Below are 17,427 nucleotides of genomic sequence, written 5' to 3'. Positions count from 1 at the left end.
CAGCGATATGCAATTCTACTGCAAATCTCAATGTAGATATCACTTGAAAAATAATCGGTATTTTTTTTTTTTTTTTTTTACTCGAAGATGTGCTTTTTTGCTCGTTCAAACCGCTTGTACCCTGAAAGATACAAAGAAAGGCAAATATCGTGTTTGCTGCGGCGACGGTGGTCAGCGTACGTGATTTCCCTCTTTCGACTCTCTCCCTCAGCCGCCGAGAATGGGAGAAGTAGTAGTGGGGTGCGCTCCCCCTCAGTCTTCGGCGACCGACGTTCCGCGGCATATCTACGCGCGCGCTTCGTGTGAGATTCTACGCACACCACGCCAAGATCATGTACGCTAGCCGCCATCGCCGAAGCAAATGCCATATCTGCTTTTCAGTGTACCTGTAGTTTGAACGGGCAATCGCGAGATATCGTATAAATACTTATTTAAAGAAAGGAAAGGAAAGAAAAGAAATTTACGGGTATCATTCAAATCTCACGATCGGCATTTTTATTTCACTGAGCTATACAGAGTCGTCGATGAGGCGGCAATTATTCTCGCGCGGTATCTTGCATACGAAAGTGTAACTGTCCGCTGCATTCCGAGACTTTCAATTGGAATAATGGACGCGCGAGGGGGAAGAAAGACGGCCGCGTCGCCGTTGCACCGCGACTACACGCACGACTCTGCGTTCGGCGAGCAGCCGCGGAGTTACGTCGGATTATTTAAATTTATTAATTGAGCGATATCAATGAACTCGTGCGCTAACAGTGCCCCCATTGAATTTGCCCCGGCTAAACTGGGTTCACCAGAGTGCTTACTCCGCGCCGCGACCGTCATGCTTCACCTAAGACGACGAGGATCCTCTTCGGTACTCGCATCCGATTTCTCACTTTCTAGGAAAGACTTTAAATTAAGACGCCTCTTGCGGTACTATCGAATCTTCGTATAGCTTTACGGTTTATCCAATAGCCGCGGAACAGATTAAAACGGAATAAAAAAATCCAGTGATTTGTTTACCATCTGCCTCGGAATCTTTTTTTTTTTTTTTTTAAATTGAAACGGAAGTAATGATAAAGCTTAACGCGCGCGTTGTCTTGGAGGCAACGTTCAACTTGACGCGAGACGAAACGCGGGTCGGCTCAGTTATTGGCGGGCCAATCATTTTAATGGTTAATGCCGAGGGCGACCGATAACCCCGCGCGATAAAAGATACATTTCTTTCATTGCGGAGATCGGTGATTGCATTGTGGCGACTGTCGGAGGCGCGTGTTAGGTTCAATTATGAATTAATCATAAAGACGTATTGCCGCGTTCTTCTTTAACCGTAGAATCCGAGCCGTGAGGTTTCACTGGAAATTCCTCACGTTTATTTTCGCATCTGTAGTGGCTTAAAGGCGAGCGAAGTGCAACGATCTTCGCATACTCTTCTCTCGGCCGAGTTCCATTGAAACGACGTGCAGCGATTTTCTAACCCTTTCGTCAGCCGGACGACAAAAGGCGTCTGAAAGCGAGACACCGAATGCAAGTCGAGTGACTAATGAACGGTCGGTAGTCCGCGAAGAAAGTAGGCGGTGAAAATTAAATGGCAGGCGCGTCAAAAAAAGAAGAGGAAAAAAAAAAAAATAGAAAAGAAAAAGGAAAAAAGAAATGGCAGAACGTTTTCGGTCATCAGGTGCCGCTGCGACGCTGCGCTGCTTAATCCTGATTAATGTCCTTGGAAACTCGCGCTAATGCTAATGCCAACCGGACCCGCATCTTCTCTCGGCTCACCCGTGTTCTCTTTTCTTCGCCTTCGTCATCGTTTCCACTCGTCCAGATCTTCAGCGGTCGACGACTTCTATCGCCGGCCCGAATTTACGAACGCGGTCTCGAAATGTTTATCTCCGTTTAAGATTTAGTTCATCGATGAGATCTTAGGGACGTGCGTCTCGTAGTGTTTAAAAGATTAGTAGCCGACGGTGAGTAATTAAAGAATACTTCGGCCAGTGAAATTGTGGCGTGGACGAGATCCGGTTTAACTCGAATCTGTCATAATCGAAGCGAGGTACGCTCTCGGTGTGAGAGCCCCTTGAGGATCGTGACCGACGATTGAGTTGTATCCAGCGTTTGTTAAGGCCGCTAGAGTGAACGAGCGAGAGAGAAAAGAGAGAAAGAGTACGGATGAGAAGCTGGTGAGGGGAGGAGGGAAAGGAGGAACGGGAGGTAAAGAGGGACGAGCCGACGAAGGGACGGCGGTACGAAGGAGAGAGAAGATTCCGATCGAGACGTACGAGACCATGCATCATCTACGGTCGCCCGTGGATCGGACGAGGACGAGGATGGAGCGTTTCCGTGCGAGCAGGACGCAGGACGTAAGTAAATTCACGTGCACACGAGCGAAGAAGCGCGTCCGCGTGCGCGTACCGGACAAAGAGGCGCTCGTGCAGTAAACTCGCACGATCTTCGTGGCGCGTAAACCGCCTTTGATCACGTACAGACGGCATTCGAAATACGACGCGCGAACATCGGCGTAAACGCGCGCACACATTGATCGTTTCCATTGACAGACACGCCGCGAAAATAAAGAAGAGAAGATCAGAGGTATGAAAAAAAAGAAAAAAAAAAAAAAAAAAAATACCGCGCGAGCGAGTATCGAGTATTATTTTATCTCAACGACTGAATTGAACCCCCGAAAGAAATTGCATCCAAGGCGCATGATTTTTGGCACGAGGCCGATCGAAATACGCGCCGTGACAATTTTTGAGACGAGAGCGGAATGAATACGTACCACGCGTCCCAACAGTGCGATTACGGACGTAGGAGTGGTGGAGTGGTTGCCCGGGGGGCAAGCATCTGGCCGTAATTACTAAATTATCCTTTAACTCCGCCGTCCACTCGGGACCGTGCCGCGATCTTATCCAAGAGAAGAGGGTTGTGCCTAGGTTTACTCAGCCAGGCCGAGTGAAACGATCGCCGTTTATCGTCGGCATTCCCGTCGGTGAGAGCAGGACGAGGCCACGGGCCTCGAGTAGATAAGGACGGAGAGGCGGAACGCGGTTCGGTTTGTTAGATGTCGGCACGTTAAATTCTCTGGTAATCGGTGCCAGCGAGCGTCATCGATGTCAGAATGATACGTTCGGTTATCTGTAGACCGCAGATATTCCAAGTTATCGCGGAACCCGGTAATTGCCGGTGGCGCGACCATTTCGCCAGCGTGAAACGCTAATAAAATCGGGAACATGCACGCGTACCGCGACCACTGTCAGCGAAAAGAATTTAGTCCACATCTCAGGAGCGCAATCGCGAAATCAGATGTCGTCTATTTTTATGACGGTAATTACCGAATTTTGCCAATTATCTCGGATAGATTTTTTTTTTTTTTTTTGCGAGAGTTTAAGAATATATGCGACCGCTGCTTAGAACAAATACTCATTAATGTATACACGATACATGTGTGCGATCAATCGATGAATGATCGCGCGAAGCGGACGCGAGCTTTACTCTTTTTGGCGCAAGCCGCCGAGGGCTGGGAGAGGTTAAAGCCGAGCAGATAGGTAGGTATTCGCGGTAGGACGATCTCGAAAGTAAGAGGCCAACCAAAGAAGGCACGGGGAGGAACGAAACGGAGCGGAACACGGTGAAGAAGAGGCCGAGGAGAGGGCAGCCGAGCTGTCCAGGTCGATGATGCATGGTACCAACGACTCGGTCGTGCTACTCCTCTGCGAACTTCATCTTTGATGCCGCTCCGCTTGCCCACTCCACGTCTTCGCTTCCTCGGACGTTTCCCCCGTAATACTCGTGTACAGGATCCTCCATTTTTTTTTGGCATTACTCGATAAATGTTACAACATAAAATAACACAAAAACACGTAACGTAATATTAATTAAAAAAAAAATTCGAGTTATTAATTTAAATGCTTAGCGATTAATTTTAATTTAAAAACGAGAGCATCGACATCAACGCTTTTCTACTTTACGCTACGTTCGAAGAAACGATCCAAATTTTAGGAAATTAATTTTTTCTTTTAGTCAGTTTCGCCACGCAAAAATCTCCGTTCTCTTTCTTCGTCGTCCTTGGTGCCGCTTTTATTTTGTTGCGCGCTCCGACTGTTTCTTCGTCGCGAATCTCGCACCTGCCGCGAAGAAGGATGAAGACATACCGATCGAGAGTTCCCGCTGCGAGACGCATTAGTCGTTACCCGGGATACATCGGACGTCCCTCTTATTTCTTGACCAAGCAAGCTCTCGGGCTCCGCGCTCATACAAATGCGCGCCTCGAAGCGGCATTATCGTTCGTTATCGTGTGCTATCGCGTCCGCGGAGTGACGCGCCTCGAAGACCCGCGACAAAACTCGTTTTCGCTCATCCTCATTATGAGCGTTGTTATATGAGACCGATAATAGAGTTCGCATGTTTTGCCGGGGTTTAATTAAGAAAAAAAAAAAAAAGTAATATAATAACAGCAAGGAAGGTAATATAAAATAAAATAATTAATATAACATTGGAGGTTTTTAATACCAATAACGATACAATAATTAGAGAAACGTAATCGGCTAGACTTCTGCAAATTAAACTAGCCCGCGAGACAAATCAAGAGATAGAAAGATTTTTTTTTTTAATTAACACCGTTCGATAACTTGATAAATAGCTCGATGATTTATAGCGGTCTTTAGCCGGCAACGGGAAAGACTGATAGGGTGGAGGAACCATTTGGAGGAGCAGCGCGCGTGCCCCCGACAATGATTTGTTGTCGACGAATCGAAGGCGAGCAGGCCGAATCGTACGAGCGAACGAGTGTTTGATACCCGCCGTGGATTGGCCGGTAATGCGATCACGTTTCGCGGTGAATTGATCGAACGAAATGCTCGGCGAGCCAATCGGCCGGTCGATTTTACGACCGCGCGAGGAAATCAAGGGGCGGCTTCGGGTGGACGAAGGTATCCCCGGTTCGCTCCCGGCGATCCCGGGTCTACTGCAAACATCGCGATGAATTCGGCACACGTTATCGTCAACGGCGCGTCGAAAATTTTCCCACAAGACATCCCGACGTAACACGAGCGTTCTTCTGCTTTCGCCCATGGAAATCGCTTCCCCGCGAAAGGAGGCGAGATCACTTGGAGAGCATCGGCGTAGGTTCGCCGTGAAAGTTGAGACCGATACACGAGGAAGCATTCTCGATCGTCGGGACCGTCCACTCGAACGGTTCGGTAAACGTTGCTGGATATTATCTTTCGTTTGCGCGCGAGAGAGGCGCGTTTGCTTTTTCGATTAAGAGGAGCCTCTGCCCACGTGGCGCGCCGCGTGTTTCTCCGAAGAACAGAAATTCAGGTGCGAATATACATATTACGGAAGAGCATAAAAATTACCCCGGCGTCTTGAATCTTCGGGCACGAAATTTACGACTCGGGATTTTTACATTGCGAACAGCTTTTACGTAATTATTTCATCACGCCGTACGCGCGGCCGCGTACCAACGGCATTTCCACGCTCATAATTATGCGCGCGAATAAAGCTCACGACGTGGCGTAATTTATGAGCCAATAACGCACGGCCGGCTCCGCCGAGGAAAAAAGAATCGCGACGGCGTTTATCGCCGATGTGTTAATTAGTGCGCCCATCGGAACGATCGATGCAAGTCCCACGACCGGGCGGAGGGCGACGTGAGTTTTTCGACTTCCCGGCGTACACAAAACCCGATTTCTGTGGAGAAGCCTGACCGCGGGACGTAGGCGGGCCGCGTTTTTAGGTCAAGCCCGAAAAGAAGTATCGCTCTTGTGTGCTCATCGGCTGTTTCGTGTCAGAGGCACGACGCGTGAAGATCCACCCGGCGGAGAGGAGTTCGTGGAACGCGCGCGTGTCGCCCGCGCGCGCGTGCGAGCGGCGAGGATTTTCGTCACCCGAGCTCCCGTAGAATCGTTATCGGTCCCCGAGACCGCGTAGGCAAAGCGATCGTTTCAGTTCGCAAGCGTATACGTACAAGTGGCGGGACCGCGCGAGGACGAGCTCGCGCGGGAGACGCGCAATAATTTCCGCGCGACGCACGTGGCGAGATCGCACGCGTGGCGTAACCAACGCGCGGCGTGCGCTCCCTGATTTACGAGCGGCGCGGATTAAACGCGATCCGCGGCCTTTCAACGCCGCCTCGCGTTCACTCATCCGCCCCGCTTCGCATAACTCTCGACGTGCGCCAGATTGCCCGCTCGTGGGAAGCACACGGTATCGGGAAAGCGATCGCGCATATTTTCTTTTCTTTCTTCTCTTATTTTTTGTTCTATTTTTTCATGAGCAGACCACGCCTGCGATGTTCTTTGTTACGCAGGGAATTGTATAACAAGTGCAAGCCTCGATTTCCATTGTTCCTTTAAACGTAATCTTTTGCATTAATTTTTATATCGATATAACGATAATTACAATTCGTTAAACGTAAGCACGATATTTTTAATTAAATAATTTTTCTATTAGAAAAATGTTGCGATGCAAAAGTATTGTTATTAATTTATTAATAACGCTCACGTAGTAGAGCACGTAAATTCAATTTGCCAGCTTTCTCGCGCCTTTTTACCGCGGACCTGTACGCGCCGAATCTAGTGACATCTCTAGATATAATCGTCCTCGCGCAACTGCAATCCACGCCCCCTCCCTAGTTGCGCCGCGATCTTCCGACTGTGATGTTCTAACCGTGCGACGTTGTTTATTTCGCAGTGTCCGGACGTTCCGATGAGACTCGCTGGGTCGCCGTGCGGAATCCAGGGCATCGTAGATCATCGAGGATCATCGAGTGGAGCAACGGCGTGACGGATTAATCGTGGCAAAGGATCGCGCTGCAAAACGGTGCGTCGGTGGTTGGCGCGTACTTGGACGCCATGTTGCTTCGCTCTCGCGACTTACGAAGGAAGCGGATCGTCCCTGGGATATCTAATCGGAAGCTGGCGAGTGCATCGTGTGCTAGTGAGTGCGTCGTGTGAGCGGAATCGCAAGAGCCAGGCTGGCCGAGGGAACTCCATCCGTCGGCGAGTCGTCGCAACGGGGGACCTCGACGCATCACCGGTGAGTAATAAGTATCTGTATCTTCTAGGTTAAGGGGGGAAAAAAAAATCCTCCGAACAGTGCGCGGCGACTCGCGAGCGGGTCGGCGTCGCGAGACCCGTTCCCAAAGCGAGCGAGCGGTTTTCCTAAGTAATTTATCGCGGTATTGTGCAGCGGCTCGCGCCGTTCCCTTTGACGCGCCGAATCGAGCGCGGCGCCCGCGCGCGTCTAGGAGAGGCCGGGACTCCGGCGTGGAGGAGATTGAGTTACCGAGATAATCGGATGCACGCCCATTCGCACGACCACGCATCTCGATATCTTTTAGGCGCGGTTCACAACGCGCGAGTTGAAGAATCTTTCCCCTCCCCGTCCCGAGATACCCTCCGTCGATGACCCCGCGCGCTATCGGCACCGCCGTCAGGGTGAAGGGTTTCGAGAAGACCACCGGTTGCTTTGTTAGTACGAGGCAGATACGTGCGAGTGAATCTTTTAACGGCGACGGCTACCGGGAAAGCGATTGGTTTCGTTTCCGCGTGCAGTAGCGAGTTGATTCCGATTTACCGGGCGACGAAGCGAACGGGACGAGACTTCGAGTTCACGACGCCCCGGGGGGAAATTCCCGGGACTTACGATGTCCCTTCCGATCGCGCGAATGCATCCTCGAAAGATTCGGGGCCTCGAAACGCGAGGATCTATAGACCGGCCGAAGGGAGGGTCGCAGGGAACGAACGCGACGGGGGCAGAACAGGCTCGGCAGCGCATAAAGGCGATAAATCAACGTAATAAGTCGGGACCGGGAGAAACATCGAGTCCATAAAGATGTTGGTTTAGGACACACCGCGGCGCGGCTCGTCGCGGCATCGCGTGGCTCCCACTTGGCCGGCTTAGAAAATCATGAATCGCCTCCGATCCCGATCCGAAAGGCCCACGCCGTGGGATCTAATAAAGAGCGGAGGATACAGCCCCGGGTACTCGTGTTTTCTTTGTATATATAAAAATGTTTTGCTTACTAGCTCTCGTACGGAGTGACCGTCAAAGCGCGAGATAATAAACACCGGGGTCCACGAGAAACGCACGTCGGCTTCGAGTACGTGCGAATTCGGCCGGCGAACCGCGTTGCGGAAGATAAACTTTAAACATTTTGTTTGCCCCGTCGACGGGCCGAAAGGGAGAGCAATTTTGCAGCGCGGAAAAGTTCCTCGCTTATATCATTTCGATAATACGAAGTAAAATGTAAAAAGAAAAAAAAAAAAAAAAAGGAAAGAAAACCCTCCGTCGTTGTAATTGTTGGTTCAATTCTTAGCGCCTAATTTGGGCTTGTGTAATTTTGTAGCAGGCCGGAACGTTTTCATTCATAATAACGCATCGAGCATAAATTAACGGTTTGCTTTTACTTCGACGGGGCAGCGCGCACCGAGTATTTTCCCTTCCGCGCCTCGCTCCCCCGCGTGAAGATTCGATTTGGATCTCTCGAGGCTTCCTCCTCTCCTTCCGAGAACGGAGGAAGTCGAACGTCGGGAAGAGAACCGAAAGATTAAAGGGCGGAGTTAATGGCTCAATTAGCGCGGTTGGCAGGCGGCAAAACACGGAATGGAACTTGAACGGAAAAACTCACGTGACGGCTAGGATATATCCCTCGGTGCCTCGCGCACGGGGAAAAATCAGATCGATGTTTTTTTTAGCAGCCTCGAAATAGATTTCATTAAGAAAGCTAATTAGTCTCTTCGAGCAGCGATTCTTTCGGATCGCTTTGGAACATAACGAAAAAGTACAATTGTATACCTAGTTGGATAATATTTAATATTTTTAACCGAGCGTTTACAGACAACTTCGCGATACACCTTCTCGATACGTATAGCGTTCCTGAAATCTTTCTTACTTTTAGAAAAAGATTAGAAAATTGGCCGGCCCGTTGCATATTAACATCCGTCATGAAACATTAACGATTGTTCGTAACGTTGTCCGGAGAAAGCCGGGGCGGCGGCGCTAATAAAACACGCGGCGACTCGCCCGGGTATTTTTCTATCCGAGGAGCAGCGGCAAACGCGGCTCGGCGGTCAGACGATAACTCGAGATTTTATTGTCGGTAGGGGGGGGATGAAGGGGGAGGCAGGGATATCTCCGCGTTCCAGGCGACGCCGATTTTCGCCACGAGATTGCTCCGGCTACCCGACTTTAGCCGGTTTTATGGCTTTGACGTAGGCGCCGCTGCGCGCGTTCGCCAAAGAAAGAAAGGATCAGCGGCCGTTCGCGATAGCGCGGATTCCGCGCGCGGAGACCCGATCTTAACGATTCTTCGCACCCCGGCGAATCGATGATAAAATCGAGGAATAACGCCCGGTCGGCGGCCGGCATTAAAGTCTGCCCCGAAGGGCTTTATGGTTTCCGCGGACACCCGGCGCAACGAAAAAAAGAAGGCTTAACTGGAAAACCGTGTCCGCCGCCTCTGTCAGCTGTCATTACGCGTCGTTAACTTGACAGTGGACAGAAAATCAACGGCGGCCGTCCGGCGCGACCTATACAGGGGGATTACGAGTCCGGCCTCGCGGGATAGAGCGGTTATCTTTATGCCGTTTCTAAGAAGATTCCTCGCCCTCCCTCTCGCCACCATCGTGCTCCGCGCTTTTCGCTTCACGCTCCGACGATCGCGCGCGCGTTTGTTCTCGTTCCCCCGCCCCGCGGAATCACCCCAAACCGCGTACATCCTTTTTTTTCTTTTTCCTCCTTCGTGGCGCCCGACGGTCGCGAAGCGTATCGCTCGCACGATAATCATCTTGCGAGGCCCGAACGGAGATTCAAAAGTTCACACCTGACGTTTCAATGATTTGTAATTCGCACGCAGGTAATGAATCCTATTACGTTAATCGAGCGTGTAGATGCGACGAAGATAAGTGGGACCGTCGAAAAAAAAAAAAAAAAGAAAAAAGAACGACGGATGAAAGACGACAGACTTATCCGTGCGCGAGTTATCTCGCTTGACTAAACCGGCATAACGGCCCGCGCCCCGAGTTTCGGATAATCCCGCGCGGCGTGTCGTGCGTGAGAAACATCTCCGTTAATCTGCCGCTTGTAATCCCGCACTTTCGCCGAAGGGACACGCGATGGGACCCGGGTCCCCCGACAATCGGATTAACCCCGCGGACGACGAGGAAACCCGCGCCTCTCTTTTCCCTTTTCGGACCGGACGCGGCGGCCCTCTCCGATCGAAGAAGGGCACGGTTCACGCAGCGCGTGCATTTAAAAACGTCCAGATATTCGAGATGCGTCGCTCGCTCCTACGCACGGAAAGCCCCTCCGTTCTCTCCGCGGCCCGGGCCTCTCGAAGAAGAGATCCCGGAGTGGTAAATTCTCGAGCGGCATAACACCGCCACCGTGCGTTTGTTTGGACAAGGGCATTATGAGATTTTATGCGAGCCACGCGTGCTTCGTCGACTTACAACGTTGTTTATGCACCCAGCGGCACACCTCGCGCTCTGTGCCTGCTTTCTCCTTTTCTCTCCCCTTCGTTTCCCTCCACCGAGGAGAGCGAGCGCGGACTTGCCGGCGAACGTTCTCCGATCCACCCCTACTTTTGCCCGCGCGCGCATTTTTTTTCTCGCTACCTTGGGCCCTTCGAAGGGATCTCGGCCGGCTTAGCCACGAAACGCCACGGAAATCGGGGCGCGCGTTGTTATCTCGGAGAAGCGCGAATCATGGTTTTCTTAGCACTCGAAATATCGTGGGAGCCGCGCGCACCGGGCGCTCGACAAATATATTTATATTCCCTCGGCATCGCGAGAAAAGGTGCTCTCGAAACGACAAATCAATATTAAATCCTCAGATCGCCGTCCTGGGATTTTATTAGTTTTTTTTTTTTTTATTAAAAAATTTTCTTTAATTCTTATTACTTAATGTTTTTATTTCAAGTACGTAATAGTTATATTATTATTATTACATTTCAAGAGAAATTCTTAAACATTTAAGATCTTTTATCAATACTGCGCGCTATGCGGTGATAGCGATGAGATAAACTGTCATCGTATACAATGTTATTCCCTCGCGCTCTCTCTCTCTCTATTTTTCACTCCCAACTTCCGCGAATCTTTTGTCTCGTCGACGTGCATACTATTCATCGAGGGAACGAAAAGCACATCAGTGATAATGAATATTTATTTGAACGAAACGAGCCGCTAGGACCCTTTGACGCGCCGCAATCTCGGTGGGGAGAGTTATACCGGCTCGGTTCGGGCAGACAAAACAAACCCATCTTATCAACAAGTACCGTCGCCTAATTGTCTCATTAAAGCGATTAGCCTCTGAACGAGCCATCCCGGCCAGGGGTTTATTTCTCACGGGTGGCGAGAAATGTCATTCTTCACTTCTATAACTTCTAATAACACTCTCCGTTTCCTCTCGCCGTCGTATATTATTTACAACAACACGTACGTGTTTCTAAAACCATACGACTGTAAGAAGTAGCCGCTATCATTATGCAATTCATTTATAAACGATATTTGAATCTCCATCATTCGTAACACGACCGTAGCTTACTTTATTAAATTACCAATTTCTTTCTATAATTTTTAATTAAAAAAAAAATAAAAATAAAAGATACAAAGGGAGAGAAATGAAAAGATTTCGTTTTTCGATCCTCCAGAAGCGAGGCAGGGACAATACATTTTTTTTTTAACAAGAGAATTTTTATTTTTACCGCGGAATGTTATTTTCTTACGTTATTCCGGTCAGGGATTTACAGATCAACGTTGCTATGTGTATAAGGACGGGGATCAAACCGCGGCTTTGTTCGCGTGCGAAATTCCGCCCTCTCGCGTTCGCATTGGCATCAGCGGGCACCGGGGTCTTCTTGGGGCTGTATGCGGCGCGCTATCGCGACGTATCGTATCGTATCGTGCCAGGGTATCGTGTGTCTCCTGCGGGCCGAGGGCTCCCGGCACAAAACGTGGGCAGCGTCGTTATGAATGCGCGGAATTTATCAATGGACGGCGCGCCAATGATAAATCGCGCGTGCACCGCGTATCCGCGAAAGGTGGGCTCTCTATTCCGCGCGAAAGAAGAGGGAAAGGAGCGAGGAACGCGTCACGGCCGACCGAAGGGAACGGGTCTCCCTTCGACGAGGTTCCCTACCGTATGCACGGCGATGCATACGCGCGCTGAAAAATCGCTTTCCCCGTTTTTTACGCGTTTCCCGCGTGCGTTCGTCCGCTCGTGTGCACGCTGCGATACGAGAGCACCCGCGAGGTCAGTTCGAAGGGAGTGGTACGACGAGCAGAAGGAAAAAGGAGAGGCTCACGGCGATAAAATGAAGCGAAACGCACACCTTTTCTCTTATCGGCGATCTTCTCGATATTGCGATCTGGACGAAGTCTGCGCGCGAGCACTCGCGCGCGTTAGATAAGCGGGGAAAGGCCGAGGCATTTACTTTCCGACGCGAGCTATGTGAAACCCGAACGAACGGGTATGCAAAAGTAACGTCGCGCGACAAACACTTCACGCGCCTGGCGACGAGCGTATTTTCGATAAGCCGAAAGCACACGGGAATCGCGCCTTATAAGCAAGAGCGAAACGGTCCCGGGTGAGCGAATTGAAGTGCGAAACCCCGCGGGAAACGCGTGGTCCCCTCCCCCCTCCCTCCGTGCATTCGTGTGCGCCCGACGACGGCGGGCAAGTTCTCGATAAAACGACGCCCAAGAGTTCGCGCTCGGCAAATTAAGAAACGCGCGCGTCTCGCCGCGCGAGGAATTCGCGCCGATAAAGCGCGCCTAAGTAAAAGGACTCGCGATATTTTACGCGCGCCCGTGATCCGATCTGGACGGATCCTCGTCGGCGATAGTCGCGAGAGAGAGAGAGAGTTTTCCCCCTCGCCTCGGTGAATACCAGCATGTCTGGTAGCCCGCGCATCTCGTTTGTTTCCCGACGACAACGGCCCGCATCCTCGCCGCGATTCCCTTCTGTTCCCGGCCGTACCGCGGCCGGCCCACGCGATGAAGAGATTCATAAACGGGACGCGAGACGATCCTGTTGCATTGTTTGTGTCCCGTTTCGCGGCGGAACGAGATCTTCCTCCCACGATCGTGGTGCGTGGGGTCAGCGATGACGCTTCGCTCGCGATTACGATAAAAAACTCGCGATAAGGGCCGTCCACCGCGGGTCTTCGATGCTCGAATTCACACGGCGTTTCTTCTTTTTTTTTTTTTTTTTTTTTTTTTTATTTGATCCCAGGACGTCGTTATCAGCGGGATATCGTCGGAGTAAATCGAGTTGTCTCGGCCGAGATAACATCTCGTTCGTTCGGCCCGTGCATTAACTCGCGGAATTAAACGTTTACCGTGTCGAAACGTCAGACGCGGCTCGTCAGCGCGCGATCACGCCGACGCGCGTAGAGCCGACGGTGTCGTTCGCTGTGACGGAGCGAAACGCCGAAGGCAAAAATACACGGCGTGTCTCGCATCCTCGTAAAGAGACGAAAATATCTGTTCAAGACGGCGGGAGGGAAGGCCGGGGGGACGGGATACGGCGCCCGGCGCGCACCATACACTTCACATCCGCCATCGTTTCTCCGTTCCTTCTCATCTCGTGAAACACCGCGGAAGTTTCGAATGATATACGCGCTGTGGAAACGGAGGCGAGAATCCTAGCGGGCGTTACGAAAAGTAATATCGATCCTCCCATAGACGCGCGCGAGTCATTAAGGATCGCCAAAAATTATCGCGCGCGTTTGTAGCAATATGATTTATCAAGTGGAACGTTCTCCATTCGAAGCACGTCGCTCACGCGGTCTCCATCTCGTCGCTTCGGCACATCCGGTTAACGCACCGTGCAACGAACCATGTAATGGATTTAATTGCGTTGTTCTATGATCGAGAGCGCTAGCTGCGCTTTTCAACATCTGTGAAAAATCGCGGTGCACAAACGTGGCGATTAAATAAATTGCCAGGTACCGACGGCAATGATATATCCAACCACGTTAGCAATACAGCTTTTCACCTTTTATCGTCAGCCTCGCCGAATAATTCGCTTTTCTCTTCTTTCCACGTGTCACCGGAATACGGAAACTGCCGGGCGAGAGTGAATCCTTCGCTCGTCGTACGCGATTTCATATTTGACCATCAATTCGTTTACACATTCTGACAAGTTTAGGCGAACGCATCGGTCACGCATTGTTGGTTTTTATTGCAGCCTGATATACGGGATGCTGGCCAGAGCACGCACGCACACGCTCCGATCTGTCACATAACTCGGGGTGATTTTACGACGTTTTACTACGTCGCGCGTTCGTTGTAAAACCGCGAGCCCCTCGTAAAGACCGGCGCGCGCATCTCCATCGTGAATTAGATTCGCGTGGCGATTTTCTCCGCGGCGTGTGTCTCCTTCATTTTTTTTTTTATTCCCCCGTCCGGTCTTTCCTTGCGTTTCTTTAGATTTTCATCTCGCACAACACCGGTTCGCCCCGTCGCCGTTCGTTCAGCCGCGCGCGCTCGCAGCGACCGCGACGAAGCCGGCGCGATTCGCTCTTCGACCTCCTACTGCGAGCTTCAAGATCGTGGCACGAATAAAGAAAGCGGGTGAACAAAGGACGAGGCGAGAGACTCGATAATCGGTGCGTCTCCGCGGTGAGAACCGCGAAATTGGTACCGCTGAATCGAGTTCCCCCTTTTTGTTCCCGTAATCCCCGAAATTTTTTTTTATCGCACTTGGAAAATGCTTAAGCGATATAATTCTTACATATTTACGTTGTCATTTGGGTTGCAAAAATATCCGAATTCAATATTAAATTTTTATTTCAAAACGAGTCCATATGTACATTTACGTAACAACGCTCACGTTGCGTTTTATTATAGATAGACTTGGGTGATTTTTCGGTGAATCAAGCGCAGATAATAATCGCAATTATACAGATCAATATTCTACGCGCGATCGCGCGCAATTTTGCGTCCCCAATAAAATTGTCGACCGAGCAGGATTTATTAGCCGCTCGCGCTCTACTACCTGTCCCACCTTATCGATACGATATTGCGGATGATCGAGAGGGTGGCAACTGTTGCAATTAAATGCTTAATTGGACCGACATACTGGAGCTACGGTGATTGCCGTACCGGAACACCTGTACAGTTGCTGGCTGATTTAATGCCGTGGAAGAATCGACGCGAGTTTTACAACGCTCTTAATGCACCTGTTTTTTTTTCTCTTTTTTTTTCCTTTTTTTTTTATTTCTCTTCTTTCTTTGTCGTGCCCGTTAAAATATTCATGTCGCTCGGGACAGTCGAGATTAAGCTGAGCCGACTTTTTGCATAATTGTCACTTTAATTGTGCATTATTAATTGACCGCCGAGAGTCGCCGAAGTGTGACGCCGATTAACCATGATATCCACGCGATATTCAGACGGAGTCGCTCGTTAAAATCCAAATCGTAGAAGAAACGCCTCCGTGACAAACTACACTTTTCGAGACGATTTTGTAACTCATCCTCCTTTTTTTTTTGCTTTTTTCTTTTTTTTCTTTTGTTTGGAAATAGTCATGAAAATACTCGGCATGATCAGGTAATATCGAGTACGGTCGGGACGTAGTACCTGAGATCGAGAATAATGGCGCGGCCTCCATTAGCCTTTCGACGAGACACCGCAATTCCACGGTGAAAATGAAGCGCTGAAAGGACGGAAACCGCGGCTTTGTTCGGCCCGCGCGTCGAAGCGTCTAATTATTGCGTCGCTCACCGCGCCACTCTGTTTCCATGTCCGAGAGAGCGTACCTAGCTTCCCGACGAGGGAGGGTAATCTCGTTGCGTGCAATCGCGTGTCGTGTTCGCGGAACGTGAAAACGTGCGAAGGGGCTTTAATTAACTCGATTAAGACGTTAAGCGGCTCTTCCACCGGCAAAGCGATCCCTCCGCCTGGGCTCCTCTCGATTCCAACGCTCAAAGCGTCGCACGCTTTCCGATCTCGTCGATTCTCCCGTCGTGAGATTTCTTGTTAACGCTTCTTGTCGTGCGCCGTGCAATAACGCGACGCATTACTCCGCCGTCCGCCGCGTATACGTATATGCAAATACGAAATCGCCGATCGCGCTGTTTTCATTAGGCCGGCGATCACGTTACGTAAAATGTAACACGAGTCAATTTGCGTCGGTGTACTTCATATTCTCGCATGTGCAAATTATAGGTGATTACGCATAAATCAATGTCCTTTCGCTCGCGTGGAACAGCCGGGGGATTGTAAGTGAGCTAATTATTAACAAAGTTCGATCGAAATTCCGCGAACGGCGATATTGCGTCCTGTCTCCCTTACGAAAGGGGGCGAAACGCTGGGCGATAACGCGAGCTCTCCTAAATCTCAATTCTAATCTTCGGCGGGTGTGCGTCGCGGTTGAAAACTCGTGTGCGGCTCGGCGGGGCCGTATCGCGTATCTTGATCCATATCTAGCGACTTTGTATTCTACTTAAATATACGTGGGAACAATTACGATCACGAAAGGATAATTCTGCAAACACGAGCGGGTTCCGCGGGCGGGATAAAATACACACAAGTTAATTCCTCCGTAATAAACTAAATATAAACGCGCTGCGGTTGTCCTCTCGGTCTCTTTTTAAAAAGACGGTGAAGTTCGAACTTTGGGTTTATACTTTCGGTCTAGTTTATGTACAATTCCCTCTCGATATTTATCCCGGGGCGAATTAACGAAGTCGAAGTAGATGCGACGGATTGACTTACGGGTGATGCGGCGGCGGGTGGAAGGCTACGGCCGCGGCTGCCGCGGCCGCTGCTGCATGATGCTCCCAAGCGGTGGCGGCCGGATGCGCTGGATGCGGCGGCGGCGGCGGCCCGTGATGCGGATGAAACGGCGGCGGGGGTGCGGAATGGGGGTGCGGGTGGAAGGCCGCGTGAAAGGCCGAGTGCGAGTGATGCGGTGGTGGCGGCGGCTGCAGCAACGAGAATGCCTCCTGATGATAAGCGACTTCCTTCTCCGGCATCCTGCCGGCGGCCGCCGTCGCTGCGGCTGCTGCTGTCGCCAAAGCCAGCTGTCGCGCCAGAAAATCGCCGCCTGTCCCTTCCAGGATCAAGACAGATCGGCCGTCGTCCCGGCACCCTGCTTGCGGCACCGATGATACAAACGGCCGGCGATAATAGCGGGCATAGTCCGTGCTCGCGGAGACCGTTCGTTTGCTTCCGAACGCAAACTCGGTGAACGTGTCGCCGCGAATGTTTTTTTTTTTCTTTTTTCTTTTTTTTTTTTTTATTTATCCTCGATCGAGGTGACCGACGGCGTCTCTTCGCCACGTCTACATTCTCGCTATCAGACTTTGAACAGTCGAATACACGCCGAGCACTTCTGGCGTCGATAGAGCCGTCGGGTTTTCAAGGGTAACCCTCGCGAGTTTTTACCGTCGCTCGCACATTTTTTTACAGACAGTCGTGTCCGATTGGGATCGTTTTGAATATC

General features: G+C 50.7%; 1 long non-coding RNA gene across 5 annotated transcripts in view; it reads left to right on the top strand.

Moving 5' to 3' along the window:
* The window catches only part of LOC139107962 (uncharacterized), a 91,656-nt gene that overhangs the window by 48,851 nt on the left and 25,378 nt on the right, over positions 1 to 17,427 (top strand). For 4 of the 5 annotated variants that reach the window (XR_011546592.1, XR_011546591.1, XR_011546589.1 and 1 more), the window contains exon 5: positions 6,670 to 7,014. This is a non-coding gene — a long non-coding RNA (uncharacterized lncRNA). Of the gene's footprint in view, positions 1 to 1,667; positions 2,340 to 6,669; positions 7,015 to 17,427 lie in introns of those variants that run through there. The other variant, XR_011546593.1, reaches the window with a different exon arrangement.

This window comes from Cardiocondyla obscurior, linkage group LG14, assembly GCF_019399895.1.
Source record: "Cardiocondyla obscurior isolate alpha-2009 linkage group LG14, Cobs3.1, whole genome shotgun sequence".
In the NCBI taxonomy this organism is placed as follows: domain Eukaryota; kingdom Metazoa; phylum Arthropoda; class Insecta; order Hymenoptera; family Formicidae; genus Cardiocondyla; species Cardiocondyla obscurior.
This window is presented reverse-complemented; position numbering and strand designations above follow the sequence as displayed.